The sequence below is a fragment of the Capra hircus genome, assembly GCF_001704415.2.
Source record: "Capra hircus breed San Clemente chromosome X unlocalized genomic scaffold, ASM170441v1, whole genome shotgun sequence".
NCBI lineage: Eukaryota > Metazoa > Chordata > Mammalia > Artiodactyla > Bovidae > Capra > Capra hircus.
This window is the reverse complement of record NW_017189517.1, coordinates 21,194,260-21,215,917: the sequence shown is the minus strand read 5'-3', so window position 1 is coordinate 21,215,917 and position 21,658 is coordinate 21,194,260.

Sequence of the window (21,658 nt, the reverse complement as noted above, 5' to 3'; positions counted from 1 at the left end):
ACTAGGCTTCTCCATCCATGGGATTCTCCAGGCAAGAATACTGGAGTGGATTGCCATTTCCTTCTCCAGGGGATCTTCCCGACCCAGGGATCGAACCCAGGTCTCCCGCATTGCGGACAGACACTTTAACTTCTGAGCCACCAGGGAAGCCCTTTGGGAGCATTAAGTGAGTTAATATATGTAAAGTTCTTAGAATAGAACCTGACACAGAATGTAAGCATTCAAATAAATATTGTTATTATTTTATATACATATTCAAGCACTTTATTGATTTGCCTAAAGTGTTAGCAAAATTATAAAATTCTTACCAAAATTATTGAAAATCTTTCTTTTTCTAAAGAGCATGTTAGTTTGTATAACAATCTTTCTGAACTTGTTATAAACTCACAATATATCTCTTATCTCACCTTTTACCACATCATTTGTTTTACTGATTTACATGTCACACTCTGCTTTATCAAAATTCTTTGTCTATAAGAAATCTAAATTTTATTTTGTTAGTTAGATGTGATATGAATTAGCAAATATTATGTTTTTCTATTATATATTATAAATCTATTTTTCATTAGTAGAATTATATAAAGAAAAAGAAAGTTAATCTATTAAATACGGTTGAGGAATTTGAAAAACATGATATACTTGCAAAGTCACATAAAATGTTTCAGACTTTTAAGGTCACGGCTTGGGAATTGCTGTTAACTTTTTTTTAATGGCATTTTGTGCATGTGGGTATGTGTGAGAGAAAATAGAAGAGGAGAAAAATGATGAAATCTAGGGGAAATGGCTAGTATAGAATGAACATAAAATAATTCATCCATTCAACATATAATTTGAGTGTACTTTATGCAAAATTTCTATTAAATAAAGAATACATGAAAGAACCTGACATAAATACATGAATGAGTGAATAAATGATTGAAATTGTTTATCTACCAGCTGTTCTGGAAAAGGAATAAAATATACAAGGCAAACTGAAGAATTCTGGTCAATAAATCAGGTAATAGTTGCTCAAAAGACTGAATTTTGGAAATATAGTCTTCAAAATCGCCTCTTTTCGGCATGACAAAGAGGAAAAGAAATGTCAACTTGAAGTTATACTGTGCTATTTGTAGAGCAAACTTGATTAAGTAGAGGTTCAGAAAGCATACAGCTTTTCAAGTTAGAGTAAACAAACTCCTTCCCCTATTTGAGTGATTAATTTCGAGAGATCCATCAGCTCCCAATGTTTTTCCTTCTCCCTGCCCAGTTCTTCAATTTGAAGGCTATTTGCCTGAGCATGCACAAAGTGCTTGGCATGGCAGTTAGCAAGAAATGCTTATATTTACAGATCACACAGATGGCAAGCTCACTGCCCAGGAGGCTGATTATACCAGGAAAGAGCTTGTTGTCCAGATGTCAGCTTATGTGAAGATGGTTGATATGTGTGATTATCTATGACTATTGAGTCTGGCTCTTTTGAATCATAAAGAAGTTCCAAAAGGTTCTCTAAAAATTATTTAAAATTCTGTGAAGGAAATTACCCAGAAGCTTAGAAATAAAAAGAATGAATGTTTAATCATTTACTCTGATTTAGAAAAGAAGAACGAGAGTGGCATAGGGGAAAAGAATGGGCAAAATCATAAATAATTCAATGTACGTTTCTTGTCCATATAATGTGTGCAGAATTGTGAAGTAAACAATGTGAGGATAGAAAATAAATATATTTATTCCTATTCACAGGCATTTGCAGTCTTGTTGGAGAGCTAAGTTAAAAAGTCAGTAAACATGTTAAATCATATATTTCCATATGCCAAACTGTTCAGTGTAAATTATATGTGTCCTGAAGGATCAAGGCAGGGACAGTTCAATATTGACTTCTAGTTTTGAAATCAAGGACAGTTTTATGCAAAAGATGAAGGTTCCAGAAGACACCAATGAAATTTGTCAATTTGTACCTTTCATTAAGTAAAAACACACACACACAAAAAGCTTGATTTAAAATTATAGTGAGTTACCAGCCAAACTATGCTAAAATTAGAACAAAGTATATATCATTATAACTAAACTGCCAATAATCTTTGGTGATAAAAAAAGAGATACATAAGTATCAACTTATCGAAGTCCCTCCTAAGCCTGACCTCCATCTCACATTCATAATAAATTTGAAGTTCTTATTTGCTATTTGTTTCAACAGCACCTGTGGAATAACACCATAAGTCATTACCTCTCTCTTTAATGGTGCTTTACCTTAAAGAATAATATTGCTAATGACATCCACTGGAAAGAAAGATTAGCTCAAATACCATGCTGAACAATTTAAAATATTTCATCAACTCTTATCTGGTATTGGTCTACAGAAGATAGCATCATACAAGGATTCAGATCCTGGGGAAAAATTACGAGAAGTTTTTCTGTTGGAAAAGTTGAGTTTTTCAACATTTCTAAGGTTTGTTTTTGCTTTAAGCAAATCAAAACCTGGTAAATATGTCTTATCTATTATTCTAAACAGAATAAAGTTGTTTAGCTTTATTTCTGAATATTTTACCTTGAATAGCAATTTATGCTAAAATAATAATACTATTTGCTTTTCCTTCTGTAATAAAGTTAGTTGTGCCCATGACCATGTGCACATATGTGTATGTGTTAATTGTTTGGGTTTCCAAGGTGGCCCAGTGGTAAAGAACCAGCCTGCCAATGCAGGAGATGTGGGTTTGATCCTGGGTTGGGAAGATCACCTGGAGTAGGAAATGGCAACTGACTCCAGTATTCTTGCTTGCAAAATTCTACAGACAAAGGAGTGTGCAGCCCATGGGGTCGCAAAGAGTCGGACATGACTGAGCACGCATGCTGTAGTAATTGTTTCTGTCCAAGGGCATTCACTTGCAACACGAACAAAACATGTTTATCTTAACAAAAGGAAGGAAAAAAGATTTATCTTTGATGAGTTAATTGAATAATGAGCTCACAAGTATGACAATTTTGCTTCATGTGAGGAACAAAAAAAGATTGTAACAGGGGCCACTATTTAATTTTGGCTCTGGTATCTTATTTAAAAAATAGAACAAAACAACAACAAAAATTTTCAAGTTGTCACAGGAAACTAAAGGGGAATTTCAAAAAGGACTCAAATGTTACTTATTCAACAACATTGACAACAAACTATGCACCTTAAAACTTTTAACAATTTATTAACCAACCAACTGAAACTTTAGTATAAACATTACACAGAGTTTTTCAATATTTCTAAGGTTTGTTTTTTCATTAAGCAAATCAAAACCTGGTAAATATATGTCTTATCTAGTATTTCTAAGTTTTTAATGTTAAAGTTTCTAACAGACCAATTGCTACAGTGAATGATTTAGAGAGAAATCTGGAATGTAACAAATAGTGCTAGCTTTCTCAGAACAATAGGTAATACCCTACTCTTTGGTTACCATATAAATTAATTGTTTGAAGATCCAAGTTGCAGAAGATCTTAGTGGACGTTACAAACTTTCTTTCATAACATACTTCAATTACACATAAAGTATAGAGAGTAATTAAACAAAACTTACCCACTACCCAGTTTTATCAAATCTGAATATTTTGCTATATTTTCTTCAAAAGTATTTTTAGTGAATATATATTACAAATATACTGAAGCAAGCTGTGCAGTCTTCACTGGTCTGTTTCATCGCTCCCTCACCAATGGAAACTAATAACTTTTATTCAATGTTTATCATTCTCAGACATGATAGTTCTTATACTATTAATACTTATGTAACAGTTAAAATATGTAATCTGTTTCTTTGTTTTAAATTTTTATAGGAATGACATCAGCTAAATGGTGGTATAGAAATTTCTAGCTCCCATCCTCTCCTGCTGCTGCTGCTGCTGCTGCCCATCCTCTCCTAGAAACATCTCCTAGAAAAATCTCATGGCCTTAGGTGATTTCAGCAGGTTTGCACCAGGCTCTTGCAAGGTCCTGTGAACCAGGCCCCATGCTCACCCAGGTGCTTGGCTCCAAGGAAACTTCTGTGGTACCAGGCCCCTTGCATACTTCTATGAACCCAGGCTTTCAGTTTACCCCAGCACTTGCTGACACCCATGACCCAGGCAGCTTTCATGGCACCAAGCTCCCAGTGGGCTTACAAGAACCCAGGCCCTCTGTCTACCCCAACACTGGCTTCTTCCCATGGTCTCAGGTGGCTCCAGCAAACCCAGGCTCCTAGCTCACCCTAGTGTTGGCTGGCTTTCATGACTCTGGTGACTCCTATGGTTCCAGGATCCCAGAAGGCTCCTGAAAACTTAAGCCCCCAGCCCATCCAGGCGCCTGCTGGCTCTATCAATCATAGGCAACTTTTGCAGCCCCAAGAGGCTCCTGCAAGTTCAAGCAACTTCCATGGCCTGAGGCTTCTGGGGGCCTTCTATGAACTCAGGCTCTCAGTCTACTTCAGCACCAGCTGGTTCCAATGGCCACAAGTGGCATTAGCTTCAGGTAGGCGCCAACAAACCCAGGCTATAAGCCAACTAAGAGTTGGCTGCTTCCCATGATCTAAGTAGTTCCTGGGTACTTAGGCTCCTGGTAGTACCCTGAAAATTCAGACATCAAGATCACACTGGTACAGAATGCCTCCCTGACACAACATACCCTGTGAGCTCCTATGAACCCAGACTTTCCACACATTCCAGTGCTTACTGGCTCCCATAAACTAAGAAGCCATTGTGGTCTCTGGTTCTGGATTGTGGGTCAAAGAAGAGATCAAAAATGAAGTTAAAAATAATTTGAAACAAATGAAAATAGAAATACAATATGCCAAAATTTACGGATGCAGAAAAGCAAGTTAAATTGGGGTGTTTTATTGATAAATGTCTATATTATGAAAAATAAAAGATATCAGAATAAGAAAATTAAGTTTTCACCTCAAGGAACTAAGGGAAAAGCTAAGGCAGAAATTAGTAGAGGAAGGAAATAACAAAGATCAGAGAAGAAATAAATGAAATAAAGAATACAAAAAATATGTAGAGACATCTATGAAACCATGAGTTGGCTTTGTTAAAAAAAATGAAGCACTTTTAGCTACTCTAAATGTAAAAGACAAGACTTGAATAAATAAAATATAAATAAATAAAATATAGCAAAAATCATATAACAAAATTGAGGCTAGGTCTATCACTCATAGTCTTCCCAGGTGGCTCAGTGGTAAAGAACCTGCCAATACAGGAGATACAGGAGATGTGGGTTCAATCCTTGAGTAGGGAAGATACCCTGGAGGAGGAATTGGCAACCCACTCCAGTATTCTTGCCAGGGAAATCTCATGGACATAGGAGCCTTGCACTACAGTCCATGGGGTTGCAAAGAGTCAGACACAACTGAGTGACTAACCAATAACAACAGCAGTGCGCACACACACACACCACTCACATCAATACATGTGAATGTCAGAATGGGAGAAAATAATTGCAAACAAAACAACTGACAAAATATTAATCTCCAGAGCATATATAAGCAACTCATACAGCTCAATGTTAGGAAAACAAATAGCCCTATCAAAAATAGGCAGAAGACATAAATAGACATTTATTCAAAAAAGACATACAGATGGCCAATAAACACATGAAAAGATGCTCAACTTCGCTAATTATTAGAGAAATGAAAATCAAAACAACAATGATGTATTACTTCACACCAACCAGAATGGTCATCATCAAAAAATCTACAAATAATAAATGCTAGAGAGGATGTGGAGAAAAGGGAGCCCTCCTATATTGTTGGTGGGAATGTAAACTGACACAGGCATTATGGAAAACAGTATGGAGATTCCTTAAAAAACTAGGAATAAATCTTTCATATGACCCAGCAACCCCATTACTGGGCATACACCCTAAGGAAATCACAGTTCTAAAGCACACATGTACCCCAATGTTCAAAAGAGCACTATTTACAATAGCCAGGACATGAAATCAACAGACATGCCCATTAACAGATGAATGGATAAAGAAGATGTGGTACATATATACAATGTAATATTACTCAGCCATTTAAAATAATAAATTTGAGTCAGTTCTACTGAGGTGGATGAACCTAGAGCCTGTCATACAGAGGAAAATAAGTCAAAAGAGAGAAACAAATATAATATATTAACACTCATATATGAAATCTAGAAAAATGGTCTTGATGAACCTATTTGCAGGGAAGAACGGAGACACAAATGTAAAGAATGAACTTGTAGACAGTGTGGGAGGAAGAGAGTGGGATGAAATGAGAAATTCGAATCAACATAGATGCAAAACGTCTTCTTGGAAAGCTAAAGTTCTAACTTTTGTTCAGTTTATCATCTTACATGACATCATAATTTAAAAGCTGTTCTATTAGACAGCTCATCTACCCATTGTCAGCCTTTACTTATACAGTAGCTAGCCAAAAACATTTTATGGTGAGCATTTGCATGTGAATTGTAAATGTGAATAACCTAGACATATAAGATCTAAATATTACATCAAATTTTCCTAATCTGTTTTCCCCATGGATTTTATTTATAAAAGCAGCTATCATTACATAAAATCCTGTCTTCTAGACTGTTACTGAGAAGGGGTTAGATCTCTATTTTTGTTCCTTGAATTCTTTATAATTGCTGCCTTACTCTTTTTTTCCCTTATAAGTGTAAAGCAGAATGCTCTTTTAAAATATGAACTTACTGCCCTGATATTGCATCAGAATCACATTGCAAAATACCTTGAAGAGTCAAAAACATGTAGCTGGCCTTGGACTCAACTTCAATTTAAACAAAATGTTTTCTAAAAAAAAAAAAAAAAAGGCAAAAACAGAAACCCAGCCATGGAAATTCATATTTAATGTTCCTCAAAGATTACAGGAGATTCCTTAGGAGCACAAGCAAATTATGCTGATTAGGAAGAAAGAGACCATGATGGTTTGTACAAGTTCAAGGAATGGATGGAGAGACAGACAACTACAAATACAAGAGAGCAGAACAAACCTGTAGGAGAGTCTGATAAAATTAAAACCTCCACATGGCTGAAGATCTTTTAAAAACGTGAAAAACCAAAGTTAAAAGTTTCATTTTTTCAACAAAAAAGATTAAAGATATAGATGCTGATTGAGGTGGATGATTTAATATGAATAAAATCTCACACTAAGCAGGAAAGCTTATTTTCTTCACTGAAGTATCTTAAACATTAAAAAAATGCTTAGTACACAGTAGGTATTCAATAAATATATATTGGATGAATGGGTGTCTCACACAGAGCCAAACATCTTGGAATGTGAAGTCAAGTGGTCCTTCGGAAGCATCACTGCAAACAAAGCTAGTGGAGGTGATGGAATTCCAGTTGAGCTATTTCAAATCCTAAAAGATGATGTTGTGAAAGTGCTGCACTCAATATGCCAGCAAATTTAGAAAACTCAGCAATGGCCACAGTACTAGAAATATTAGTTTTTATTCCAATCCCAAAGAAGGGCAATGCTGAAGAATGCTCAAACTACCACAGAATTGCACTCATCTGACACGATAGCAAAGTAATGCTCAAAATTCTCCAAAATAGTCTTCAACAGTACATTGTATGTCTTCTTTGGAGAAATGTCTATTTAGTTCTTTGGCCCACCTTTTGATTGGGTCGTTTATTTTTCTGGAATTGAGCTGCAGGAGTTGCTTGTATATTTTTGAGATTAATTCTTTGTCAGTTACTTCATTTGCTATTATTTTCTCCCATTCTGGAGGCTGTCTTTTCACCTGGCTTATAGTCCCCAGTGTTGTGCAGAAGCTTTTAATTTTAATTAGGTCCCATTTGTTTATTTTTGCTTTTATTTCCGATACTCTGGGAGGTGGGTCATAGAGGATCCTGCTGTGATTTACGTCAGAGAGTATTTTGCCTATGTTCTCCTCTAGGAGTTGTATAGTTTCTGGTCTTAAGTTTACATCTTTAATCCATTTTGAGTTTATTTTTGTATATGGTGTTAAAAAGTGTTCTAGTTTCATTCTTTTACAAGTGGTTGACCAGTTTTCCCAGTACCAAGGTTAAAGAGATCGTCTTTTCTCCATTGTATATTCTTGCCTCCTTTGTCAACTATAAGGTGTCCATAGGTGTGTGGATTTATCTCTGGGCTTTCCATTTTGTTCCATTGATCTATATTTCTGTCTTTGTGCCAGTACCATACTGTTTTGATGACTGTGGCTTTGTAGTAGAGCCTGAAGTCAGGCAGGTTGGTTCCTCCAGTTCCATTCTTCTTTCTCAAGATTGCTTTGGCTATTCTAGGTTTTTTGTATTTCCATACGAATGTGAAATTATTTGTTCTAACTCTGTGAAAAATACTATTGGTAGCTTGCTAGGGATTGCACTGAATCTATAGATTGCTTTGGGTAGTATACTCATTTTCACTATATTGATTCTTCTGATCCATGAACATGGTATATTTCTACATCTATTAGTGTCCTCTTTGATTTCTTTCACCAGTGTTTTATAGTTTTCTATATATAGGTCTTTAGTTTCTTTAGGTAGATATATTCCTAAGTATTTTATTCTTTTCGTTGCAATGGTGAATGGAATTGTTCCTTAATTTCTCTTCCTATTTTCTCATTATTAGTGTATAGGAATGCAAGGGATTTCTGTGTGTTAATTTTATATCCTGCAACTTTACTATATTCATTGATTAGCTCTAGTAATTTTCTGGTGGAGTCTTTAGGGTTTTCTATGTAGAGGATCATGTCATCTGCAAACAGTGAGAGTTTTACTTCTTCTTTTCCAATCTGGATTCCTATTATTATTATTATTATTTTCTTCTCTGATTGCTGTGGACAAAACTATGTTGAATAGTAGTGGTGAGAGTGGGCATCCTTGTCTTGTTCCTGACTTTAGGGGAAATGCTTTCAATTTTTTACCATTGAGGATAATGTTTGCTGTGAGTTTGTCATATATAGCTTTTATTATGTTGAGGTATGTTCCTTATATTCCTGCTTTCTCGAGGGTTTTATCATAAATGGATGTTGAATATTGTCAAAGGCTTTCTCTGCATCTATTGAGATAGTCATATGGTTTTTATCACTCAATTTGTTAAGTGGTGTATTACGTTGATTGATTTGCAGATATTAAAGAATCCTTGCATCCCTAGGATAAAGCCCACTTGGTCATGATGTGTAATATTTTTAATATGTTGTTGGATTCTGTTTGCTAGAATTTTGTTAAGGATTTTTGCGTCTATGTTCATCAGTGATATTGGCCTGTAGTTTTCTTTTTTTGTGCAATCTTTTTCTGGTTTTGGTATTAAGGGGATGGTGGCCTCATAGAATGAGTTTAGAAGTTTACCTTCCTCTACAATTTTCTGAAAGAGTTTGAGTAGGATAGGTGTTAGCTCTTCTCTCAGTTTTTGGTAGAATTCAGCTGTGAAGCCGTCTGGACCTGGGCTTTTTTTTTTTTTGCTGGAAGATTTCTGACTACAGTTCCAGTTTCTGTGCTTGTGATGGATCTGTTAAGAGTTTCTATTTCTTCCTTGTTTAGCTTTGGAAAGTTGTACTTTTCTAAGAATTTGTCCATTTCTTCCAAGTTGTTCATTTTATTGGCATATAGCTGCTGATAGTAGTCTCTTATGATCCTTTGTATTTCTGTGTTGTTTGTTGTGATTTCTCCATTTTCATTTCTAATTTTGTTGATTTGATTCTTCCCCCTTTGTTTCGTGATGAATCTGGCTAACGGTTTGTCAATTTTATTTATCTTCACAAAATACCTGCTTTTAACTTTGCTGATTTTTGCTATGGTCTCTTTTGTTTCTTTTGCATTTATTTCTGCCCTACTTTTAAGATTTATTTCCTTCTACTAACCCTGGGGTTCTTCATTTCTTCCTTTCCAGTTGCTTTAGGTGTAGAGTTAGGTTATTTATTTGACTGTTTTCTTGAGGTAAGCCTTGAGGTATTGCTATGAACATTCCCCTTAGCACTACTTTTACACTGTCCCATAGGTTTTGGGTTGTTGTGTTTACACTTTCATATGTTTCTATACATATTTTGATTTCTTTTTTGATTTCTTCTGTGATTTGTTGGTTATTCAGCAGTGTGCTGTTCAGCCTCCATATGTTGGAATTTTAGTAGATTTTCTCATGTAGTTGACATCTAATCTTACTGAATTGTGGTCAGAAAAGATGCTTGGAATGATTTCAGCTTTTTGAATTTACCAAGGCTAGATTTATGGCCCAGGATGTGATTTATCCCGGAGAAGGTTCCATGTGCACTTGAGAAAAAGGTGAAATTCACAGTTTTGGGGTGAAAGGTCCTATAGATATCAATTAGTTCTAACTGGCCTATTGTATCTTTTAAGGTTTGTGTTTCCTTGTTAATTTTCTGTTTAGTTGATCTATCCATAGGTGTGAGTGGGGTATTAAAGTCTCCCACTATTGTTGTGTTATTGTTAATTTCCCCTTTCGTACTTGTTAGCATTTGTCTTACATATTGCGGTGCTCCTCTGTTGGGTGCATATATATTTATAATTGTTATATCTTCTTGGATTGATCCTTTGATCATTATGTAGTGTTCTTCTTTGTCTCTTTTCACAGCCTTTATTTTAAAAGCTATTTTATCTGATATGAGTATTGCTACTCCTGCTTTCTTTCAGTCTCTATTTGTGTGGAATATCTTTTTCCAGCCCTTCACTTTCAGTCTGTATGTGTCCCTTGTTTTGAGGTGGGTCTCTTGTAGACAACATATATAGGGATCATAATTTGTATCCATTCAGCCAGTCTTTCTCTTTTGGTTTACATTTACATTTAAGGTAATTATTGATAAGTATGATCCTGTTGCCATTTACTTTGTTGTTTTGGGTTCAAGTTTATACACCCTTTCTGTGTTTCCTGTCTAGATAAGATCATTTAGCATTTTTTGGAGAGTTGGTTTGGTGGTGCTGAATTCTCTCAGCTTTTGCTTGTCTGTAAAGCTTTTGATTTCTCCTTCATATTTGAATGAGATCCTTGCTGGGTACAGTAATCTGGGCTGTAGGTTTTTCTCTTTCATCACTTTAAGTATATCCTGCCATTCCCTTCTGGCCTGAAGAGTTTGTATTGAAAGATGAGCTGTTATCCTTATGAGAATCCCCTTGTGTGTTATTTGTTGTTTTCCCCTTGCTGCTTTTAATATTTGTTCTTTGTATTTGATCTTCGTTAATTTGATTAACATGTGTCTTGAGGTGTTTTGCCTTGAGTTTATCCTGTTTGGGACTCTCTGGGTTTCTTGGACTTGGGTGACTATTTCCTTCCACATTTTAGGGAAGTTTTCATCTATTATCTCCTCAAGTATTTTCTCATGGTCTTTCTTTTTGTCTTCTTCTTCTGGGACTCCTATGATTCGAATGTTGGGACATTTAACATTGTCCCAGGGGTCTCTGAGTTTGTTCTCATTACTTTTAATTCTTTTTTTTTTTCCTTTTTCCACTCTGTTTCATTTATTTCTACCATTCTATCTTTTACTTCACTTATCCTATCTTCTGCCTCTGTTATTCTACAGTTGGTTCCCTCCAGACTGCTTTTGATCTCATTTATTGCATTATTCATTATATATTGACTCTTTTATTTTTAATTTCTTCTAGGTCCTTGTTAAACCTTTCTTGCATCTTCTTGATTCTTCTCTCCAGGTAATTTATCTGTAACTCCAATTTGTTTTCAAGGTTTTGGATCATTTTCACTATAAATATTTGGAATTCTTTATCAGGGAGATTCCCTATCTCTTCCTTTTTTGTTTGGTTTGGTGGGCATTTATCCTGTTCCTTTACCTGCTGGATGTTTCTCTGACTTTTCATCTTGTTTATATTGTTGTGTTTGGGGTGGCCTTTCTGTATTCTGGAAGTTTGTGGTTCCTCTTTATTGTGGAGGTTCTTCACTGTGGGTGGGGTTGAACGGGTGGCTTGTCAAGGTTTCCTGGTTAGGGAAGCTTGTGTCTGTGTTCTGGTGGGTGGAGCTGGATTTCTTCTCTCTGGAGTGCAATGAGGTGTCCAGTAATGAGTTTTGAGATGTCAATGGGTTTGGTGTGACTGCATACCCAGTATTTAATGACATAAAAACTTCTTAATCTTCGAAATTCAGCTAAAATATCACCACTTTCATGAAGCTTTCTGCCAGTCAAAATCAATATCTTCTGTTCTATATTCCTGTAAAACTTTATTTTTTACCTCAGTTATAATACTTATATTCTTCTTTTTACTTTGGTAGTTGCTAAAGTATCTAGATCTAAAAATAAATAAACTGCTTTATTACAAAAGGTGTGTATACACTGAACAATGTTTGATTATTACTTAGAGTTTAAGTCCTTTAACAATATAATACTATTTGGGTAAGAAAATATTTAATGTTACAATAACAGACAAAGAAGTTGATTATGAAACTGAGAGAGATGGCATGTGTTTTAGAAATCACACCTGATAAATTATTTTCTCACCAATTTCATGGTGACAAAATAATCATTATTTTTTAAATGTTTCTTTTTTAGACATTCACATGCTATGTGTTAAATACGGTTTCTAAATCAGTTTGATCATAATTTTTCAAATCCTCCTTCCTTTAGTAACAGAGTATATAGTACAAAGAGATAATAAAGATGGAGGTAGTGAGATGGCACTACATAGTAAGAAAAATAAAAATGTGAACAAACTACAATAAACATATGAAGAAACTACAATCAACATCATCTTTAAAGAAAAAGAAAACTTTTTGTTTTGTATTGGGGTATAGCCAATTATGGTTTCAGTGTGTCTGCCCTCTGATGCCCTCTCACAACACCTACCATCTTTCTTGGGTTTCTCTTACCTTGAATGTGGGGTATCTCTTCACGGCTTCTCCAGCAAAGCTCAGCTGCTGCTCCTTACCTTGGACGAGTCACCCCTTCTGACCTTGAACGTGGATTATCTCCTCTTGGCCCTCCTGCACCCGCGCAGCCACTGCTCCTTGGACGTGGTGTAGCTCCTCTCGGCCGCTGCCCCTGACCTCGGACATGGGGTAGCTCTTCTTGTCAAGGCTATGGTTTCTCCAGTGGTCATGTATGGATGTGCGAGTAGGACTGTGAAGAAAGCTGAGCACCGAAGAATTGATGCTTTTGAACTGTGGTGTTGGAAAAGACTCTTGAGAGTCCCTTGGACAGCAAGGAGTTCCAACCAGTCCATCCTCAAGGAAATCAATTGGAAGGACTGATGCTGAAGCTGAAACTCCAATACTTTGGCCACCCCATGCGAAGAGTTGACTCACTGGAAAAGACCCTGATGCTGGGAGGGATTAGGGGCATGAGGAGTAGGGGACGACAGAGGATGAGATGGCTGGATGGCATCATAAACTCGATGGACATGAGTTTGGGTAAACTCCAGGAGTTGGTGATGGACAGGGAGGCCTGGCGTGCTGCAATTCATGGGGTCACAAAGAGTTGGACACGACTGAGCAACTGAATTGAACTGAAATGATAGCTGATTAACAAACAATTTTGTAATAGTTTCAGGTCAACAGTGTAGAGACTCAGCCATACATACACATGTATCCATTCTTCCTCAAACTCCCCTCCAATCCAGGCTGCCACATAATATTGAGCAGAGTTCCATGTACTATACAGTAAGGCCTTGTTAAACCAACATCATCTTAATGTGATAAAACTGTGTCTTTGACAAAGCACTGAGTATCAACTGGAACAAAGCATTACATCATTCATAGAAAGCTATTGGCCTTTACCACAAACCAAATACATATACTAAATTAATTTATTCCTAGAAGAAAGAAGATAATCATCACTTACTTTTATTTTCAATCACAGTGACCTATGGATAACAGTATCTTAAGGACATGATTTTGGGATATGGGCTTGACATTTATAATAAACTTTAGTGAAACTGAAAGTGTTAGTCACTCAGTCATATCTGACTCTTTGTGACCCCATGAACTGTAGCCCACCAGACTCCTCTGTCCATGGGATTCTCCAGGCAAGAACATTGGGGTGAGTTGCTGTTCCCTTCTCCAGGGGATCTTCCTGAACCTGGGATCAAATCCAGCTGTCCTGCTTTGCTTGCAGACTCTTCACTATCTGAGCCACCAGAGAAATACAAAGCACGTACTTCAACCTACTCTGAAATATCATAATTTAAAAATCATTCTTCTGGGTCGTCCCAGTGCACCAGCCCCAAGCATCCAGTATCATGCATCAAACATGGACTGGCGATTCATTTGATATATGTTATTATACATGTTTCAATGCCATTCTCCCAAATCATCCCAGCTTCTCCCTCTCCCACAGAGTCCAAAAGACTGTTCCATACATCTGTGTCTCTTTTGCTGTCTCACATACAGGGTTATCGTTACCATCTTTCTAAATTCCATATATATGCATTAGTATATTGTATTGGTGTTTTTCTTTCTAGCTTACATTCATGTTGATGTATGGCAAAACCAATACAATATTGTAAAGTAATTGATCTCCAATTAATATAAATAGATTTATATTAAAAAAGTTAAAAAAATCATTCTTAGGAATTGTTTGTACATCTGGGATTTCAACATTATAGGTCAACCACCAAAGCCACCAATAGCCTTTATTAATTATTTCATAGACCTTAGTGACAGTGTATCCAGAATAATGGATACAGAGCTGAACAGCAATTCTCTTTGAGTAGACATGCTCCCTTTCTGACAGAGTAGGTCTTCTTTGACATCTCTTCTCACACATTTTCTTTTGATTTTGTCTTTGAATCATGGGGTAGTAAAAAAAACTTTTTAGCTACAAAAGTGAAGTTTTGATAATCCTTCTTCAAATACATGAAAAGAAAATAATTTCAAACTGAAAATATCAAAATACCATTGAAATGTTTCTAATGATTTCTTTCATACAACATTTTCCTATTCTCCTTTGTGTTAGCTAAAAGACACACACCCGGTAAGAGACAATTATCTATGGGTCTCTCATTTTTCTGCATAACTTGCAAGGAGAGGCATTGTTTGCCTTTTTTTCCAGACGACTTGCTTAAAAATATTTGTACTGTGAATTGCTTTAAAATAGAGACAATATCTCCCCCTAGAACACAGAGAAATTTTGTTTACTGTCCAATATGATAAAGATAGTGTCTCCAACCAGGGCAAAGATCAGACAGGGTTACTGTCCATTATAAAGGTTCAAGTTCCCTAAGCTCAGAGTTCCTTTCCTGTAATGTAAACCATTGCATGCACAGTTGTTACCTGGCCCTCTTAATGTCATCCTATGGAAATTGAAGCTTAGAGAACTGTCACAAGTACTGGCCCTCTGATTAATGTTGTTGCTATGAGCAGTAAAGTTCTTTTCTTTTCTTCTTTTTTTTTTTTTTTGTAATCCAGAGTTCTCATGTCTTCTGACAGCCTCTATAAAATTGTGATATGATAACTCATTAGCTTGTAAGTCGAATAAAATCTCAGATCCTTCAAAGTTCTGGACACATTCATAGGTTCATTCTTTCATGTAAAGAAAGAAAAGAAGAAGAAACAACCTCTAGGCAATTTTGTCTTAGAACAGTGTTTTAAATGAAGCAAAAATGAATGTGTTAATGCAGCTTTTCCTAGTAAAATTCATTATCACCAATTGCAGGCTGCTTAGATAACTAATGCTATTCAAACATTATTTTTCCATTAATGATTAAATTGTTCTATAATTTCTTTTCATTCATCCTCTGCATTTTCAGTCTATCTTAGGATTAGTTAAGAGAAAAACCAAGCCAGATACGTTTATGTTCCTACACTAATGAATACAAAGATAGTTGTCTGACAGTTTGCTGCTTTAGGAAATAATGACTTATTCCATAAAGAACAGTGCTGTTCTCTGAGAAAGTGGAAAAAAAAATACTTAGTTCATAGTAAAGGAGGTTATAATTGTATGCCTGAATACATTTTAAAAATAAAAACTTACTATTATCTCTTTTGCATATGTCAATGTTGATTTATATCTGTAGTTTAAAAAGAAAAGTTATTATGTTACAGCAAACTTCAGAAAATACAGCTATTTTCTATACTCTTGTTTTTAATAGGGGGAAGCATTTTTTCCTCTTCCTGTCATGCTTACTTTGCTGAAGCCTACAGATTCATGCAACCTGATTTCTAGCTTCTTTCTAAGAATGATACATTGGATGGGCAAATATTTTGGAAGAAATTTCCATAGCAATTAAAAAATAGTAACCATGTATTTTGCTCTTATAGAAATTGTGTGAGTAACTATATCTTACACTGGTGATATTTGAGTTACTGCTATAACCAAAAGATTTCAAAAATATTCCATTATTGAGAGGGATTTCATCTAAATTGTAAGATGTTGTATTTCATTATAACAAATAATATAACATGACAATATCAACAATTTCCTAACTGTTCGGAAATCTCACAAATATGTAATTTTTGACTTTAAAATGAGAAAAAACTGGAGTTCATAATTCAGAAATTATATAATTCATTGTTTCCCCAGATTACTCAAGTAGAGAAAAATTAGAATGAAGATATTTAGATTAAATTGCCAACATCCGTCAGATCAACAAAAAAGCAGGAGAGTTCCAGAAAAAACATCTACTTCTGCTTTATTGACTATGCTAAAGCATTTGACTGGGTGGATCACAACAGACTGTGGAAAATTCTTTAAGACATGGGTATATCAGACCACCTTACCTGGCTCATGAGAAATCTGTATACAGGTCAAGAAGCAACAGTTAGAATCAGAAATGGAACAATGAACTGGTCCCAAATTGGGAAAGGAGTACATCAAGGCTGTGCATTGTCACCCACTTATTTAACTTATATGCAGAGTACATTATGTGAAATGTCGGGCTGAATGAAGCACAAGCTGGAATCAAGATTGCCAGGAGAAATATCAACAATCTCATATATGCAGATGATACTATCCTTATGGCAGAAAGTGAAGAACTAAAGAGCCTCTTGATGAAAGTGAAGGAAGAGAGTGAAAAAGTTGCTTAAAACTCAACATTCAAAAAACTAAGATCATGACATCCGGTCCTATTCAGTTCAGTTCAGTTCACTCAGTCGTGTCTGACTGTTTCTGATCCTATGAATCGCAGCTACTTCATGGCAAATAGATGGGGAAACAATGGAAACAGAGACTTTATTTTTGACAGGCTCCAAAATCACTGCAGATTGTGACTGCAGCCATGAAATTAAAAGACACTTGCTCCTTGGAAGAAAGTCTATGACTAACCTAGACAGCATATTAAAAAGCAGAGACATTACTTTGCTACAAAGGTCTCTCTTGTCAAAGCTATGGTTTTTCCTGTAGTCATGTATGGATGTGAGAGTTGAAGTATAAAGAAAGCTGAGCACCGAAGAATTGATGCTTTTGAACTATGATGTTGGAGAAGACTTTTGAGAGTCCCTTGGACTCCAAGAAGATTCTAGCAGTTTATCCTAAATGAATTCAGTCCTGAATATTCATTGGAAGGACTGATGCTGAAGCTGAAACTCTAATATTTTGGTCACCTGATGCAAAGAACTGACTCATTTGAAAAGACGCTGATACTGGGAAAGATTGAAGGCAGGAGGAGAACAGGATGACAGAGGTGAGATGGTTGGATGGCATCACCGACTGGATGGACATGAGTTTGAGCAAGCTCTAGGAGTTGGTAATGGACAGGGAAGCCTGGCGTGCTGCAGTCCATGGGGTTGTAAAGTGTTGGATATGACTGAGTGACTGAACTGAACTGAACTGATTTTTTACTTTATTTTCCATATGTATTGGTGAAAATAAAAGTATTGTTAAATATATTAGTTCAGTAATCAGTCATTACTTTTTTCAAAATTCTGTATCTTGTCTTTGTATAGAAATTTCATTAAAATAAAATATGAATAACATAAATCATAATTGAAATAAATCTTTGTGATGATCACATGTAGCCCCTAAAAAGCAGAAATTTTTTTTTTATCAGCTCAAGGGGCACTCTGTGGTCAAATTTAATATTAAGATAGACATTAGAGTCTCCAAAAGTATGCAATTCAAGTACTGTATGATTTCTTTTAAAATATTCTTTTGGTAAATCAAATTTTGCATGAATTAAATTGCATTTGTAATCAGGTTGTATAAAAATGAACACACACTATATTAGTCTGCTTATTAGCAATCTTTCACATTTCTGCTTTGCCCAACAGCCTCATTTTCTCCTCTCTAACAGAATTATAGAACTGAGAATTACAAGGGACCTTAGAGATCAGGTAACCAACTTGTCTTGAGAAATAGTAATCACTGCAAATACCCCTGACTGGTGATTTTCCAGCCTTTTCCTGAATAAGTTCAGCAATGAAGTGGAAAAGTCTAATGGCCATAGAAACAAAATTTTTTTCACGTAAGTTATTTTGTAAGACTAATTTATGTGGTGGAAACAATATAAAATATTGTTTCTTGCAATTATGACAGCATATTCAGAAAGGCAAGCAAACACATAATCTTTCTTTTAACCACATCATATGATCTTAGTCCTCCAATTAGGGCAACCAGGAATTGAACTCAGGCCCTTGACGGTGAAAGCAGGGGATGGGATCAGGGATCTTAACCATGGACTGCCAGGGAATTCCCCACATAATCTTCTTGTTAAGGTTTATAAACATTCAAGTATTTCATCAAAAATGGGCTAAACATAAACCTCTAAGCTAAATTCAAGATAAATGATATGAAATTCAAAGACAGTCATGGCACGTTTAAGTAGCATGTTACTGTATTTAATTTGGGGGAATACATTAATTAAGAAAACATGCTTTCTATTTTTCACACAATCTTTTCCTCTTGAAAGTACACATTTCCACTACTGAAAATCTGATTATCAAGTTAGGTATCCACACATTTTTTCACTTTCCTCTCATTTGACTCCTCATTTACAACAGAGGAGGCATATTGGGAAGAGAAAGTAAAACTTTAAATATCAAATTTTTCGCTTCTTAGATGCTTGGATAAAACGATGTAGTTGAATAAAGGTAAATGTTGTTGGTGGAATGAGCTCTTTTTATTAGATACCAATTTCGTTATCCCTGTTTCTCTTGGTTACAGTCAGTAACTATGCTTAGGTTATGCTTATAAGAATACATTCTGCAAGGAAATCTAAGCATTATCTGTGTCTCTTTTAGCTTAAAGACTGTACAGATACAGTACAATAAAAGATGGCGAGATCTAAAAATAGGCTCATGTACTTTGAAAAGCTTTAAACATTTTAGAAAAACAGCTTGCAAAAGAAAAGATATATAGTAAGTTCTGGGGCCTTACTATACTTGATTTCAAAGGGAAGAGATATTACTCTATTTTGTATTGACAAGCCAAATGGCATCCCTTTCCAATTTATAGTCATGCTATTTTTAATACTCACAAAACTTCAAATTAAAAAGAGATTCAGTTTGATTGATAAGTACTGATTTTATTGCAAAGTACTGATTTAGGTTGCTTCATCTTGTATTTGAAGTTTATAAACTCTATTCAGTCAGAAAATCGAGAAAAAAACTTTTAGTTGAATACAAAATATACTTAGAATTAAAAGTGTGCTTGTATATGCTGAATATCATGTTCTTTTTTATATTTCTACTCACTTTAAATTATATACAAAAAATTTATTTCTATAAAATAATAGATATTATTAATAGATAGTAGGGCATTACATTAATTGTAATCATACACCAAGATTATAAATAATTAAATATAACATTTTTACTATATTCACAGTCATAAGTAATATATCAGTACTACCATAACTAAAGAAAAATACTTTGTCATATTCCATTCAATTAATAAAAGATAAAGAAAAATGGAGATGGGTGGGTGATGGTGGAGAGGTCTGACAGAATGTGGTCCACTGGAGAAGGGAATGGTAAACCAATTCAGTGTTCTTGCCTTGAGAACCCCATGAACAGTATGAAAAGGCAAAATGATAGGATAGCAAGAGAGGAACTCCCCAGGTCAGTAGGTGCCCAATATGCTACTGGAGATCAGTGGAGAAATAACCCTAGAAAGAACGAAGGGATGGAGCCAAAGCAAAAAAATACCCAGTTGTGGATGTGACTGGTGATAGAAGCAAGGTCTGATGCTATAAAGAGCAATATTGCATAAGAATCTGGAATGTCAGGTCCATGAATCAAGGCAAATTGGAAGTGGTCAAACAGGAGATGGCAAGAGTGAACATCGACATTCTACGAATCAGCGAACTAAAATGGACTGGAATGGGTGAATTTAACTCAGATGACCATTATATCTACTACTGTGGGCAGGAATCCCTCAGAAGAAATGGAGTAGCCATCATGGTCAACAAAAGTCTGAAATTCAGTACTTGGATGCAATCTCAAAGATGACACAATGATCTCTGTTCATTTCCAAGGCAAACCATTCAATATTAGAGTTATCCAAGTCTATGCCCCAACCAGTAATGCTGGAGAAGCTGAAGTTGAATGGTTCTATGAAGACCTACAAGACCTTTTAGAACTAACACGCAAAAAAGATGTCCTTTTCATTATAGGGGACTGGAATGCAAAAGTAGGAAGTCAAGAAACACCTGGGGTAACAGGCAAATTAGGCCTTGTAATGCAGAATGAAGCAGGGCAAAGACTAATAGAATTTTGCCAAGAGAACACACTGGTCATAGCAAAAACCCTCTTCCAACAACACAAGAGAAAACTCTACACATGGACATCACCAGATGGTCAACACTGAAATCAGATTGATTATATTCTTTGCAGCCTAAGATGGAGAAGCTCTATACAGTCAGCAAAAACAAGACAGGGAGTTGACTGTGGCTAAGATCATGAGGTCCTTATTGCCAAATTCAGACTTAAATTGAAGAAAGTAGGGAAAACCACTAGACTATTCAGGTATGACCTAAATCAACTCCTTTATGATTATACAGTGGAAGTGAGAAATAGATTTAAGGGACTAGATCTGATAGAGTGCCTGATGAAGTATGGACTCAGGTTCGTGACACTGTACAGGAGACAGGGATCAAGACCATCCCCATGGAAAAGAAATGCAAAAAAAGCAAAATGGCTGTCTGGGGAGGCCTTACAAATAGCTGTGAAAAGAAGAGAGGTGAAAAGCAAAGGAGCAAAGGAAAGATATAAGCATCTGAATGCAGAGTTCCAAAGAATAGCAAGAAGATATAAGAGAGCCTTCCTCAGTGATCAGTGCAAAGAAATAGAGGAAAACAACAGAATGGGAAAGACTAGAGATCTCTTCAAGAAAATTAGAGATACCAAGGGAACATTTCATGCAAAGATGGTCTCGATAAAGGACAGAAATGGTATGGACCTAACAGAAGCAGAAGGTATTAAGAAGAGGTGGCAAGAATACACAGAAGAACTGTACAAAAAAGATCTTCATGACCCAGATAATCACGATGGTATGGTCATTCATCTAGAGCCAGACATCCTGGAATGTGAAGTCAAGTGAGCCTTAGAAAGCATCACTATGAAGAAAGCTAGTGGAGGTGATGGAATTCCAGTTGAACTATTTCAAATCCTGAAAGATGATCCTGTGAAAGTGCTGCATTCAATATGCCAGCAAATTTGGAAAACTCAGCAGTGGCCACAGGACTGGAAAAAGTCAGTTTTCATTCCAATCCCAAAGAAAGGCAATGACAAAGAATGCTCAAACTACCACACAATTGCACTCATCTCACATGCTATTAAAGTACTGCTCAAAATTCTCCAAGCCAGGCTTGAGCAATAAACGAAACGTGAACTTCCAG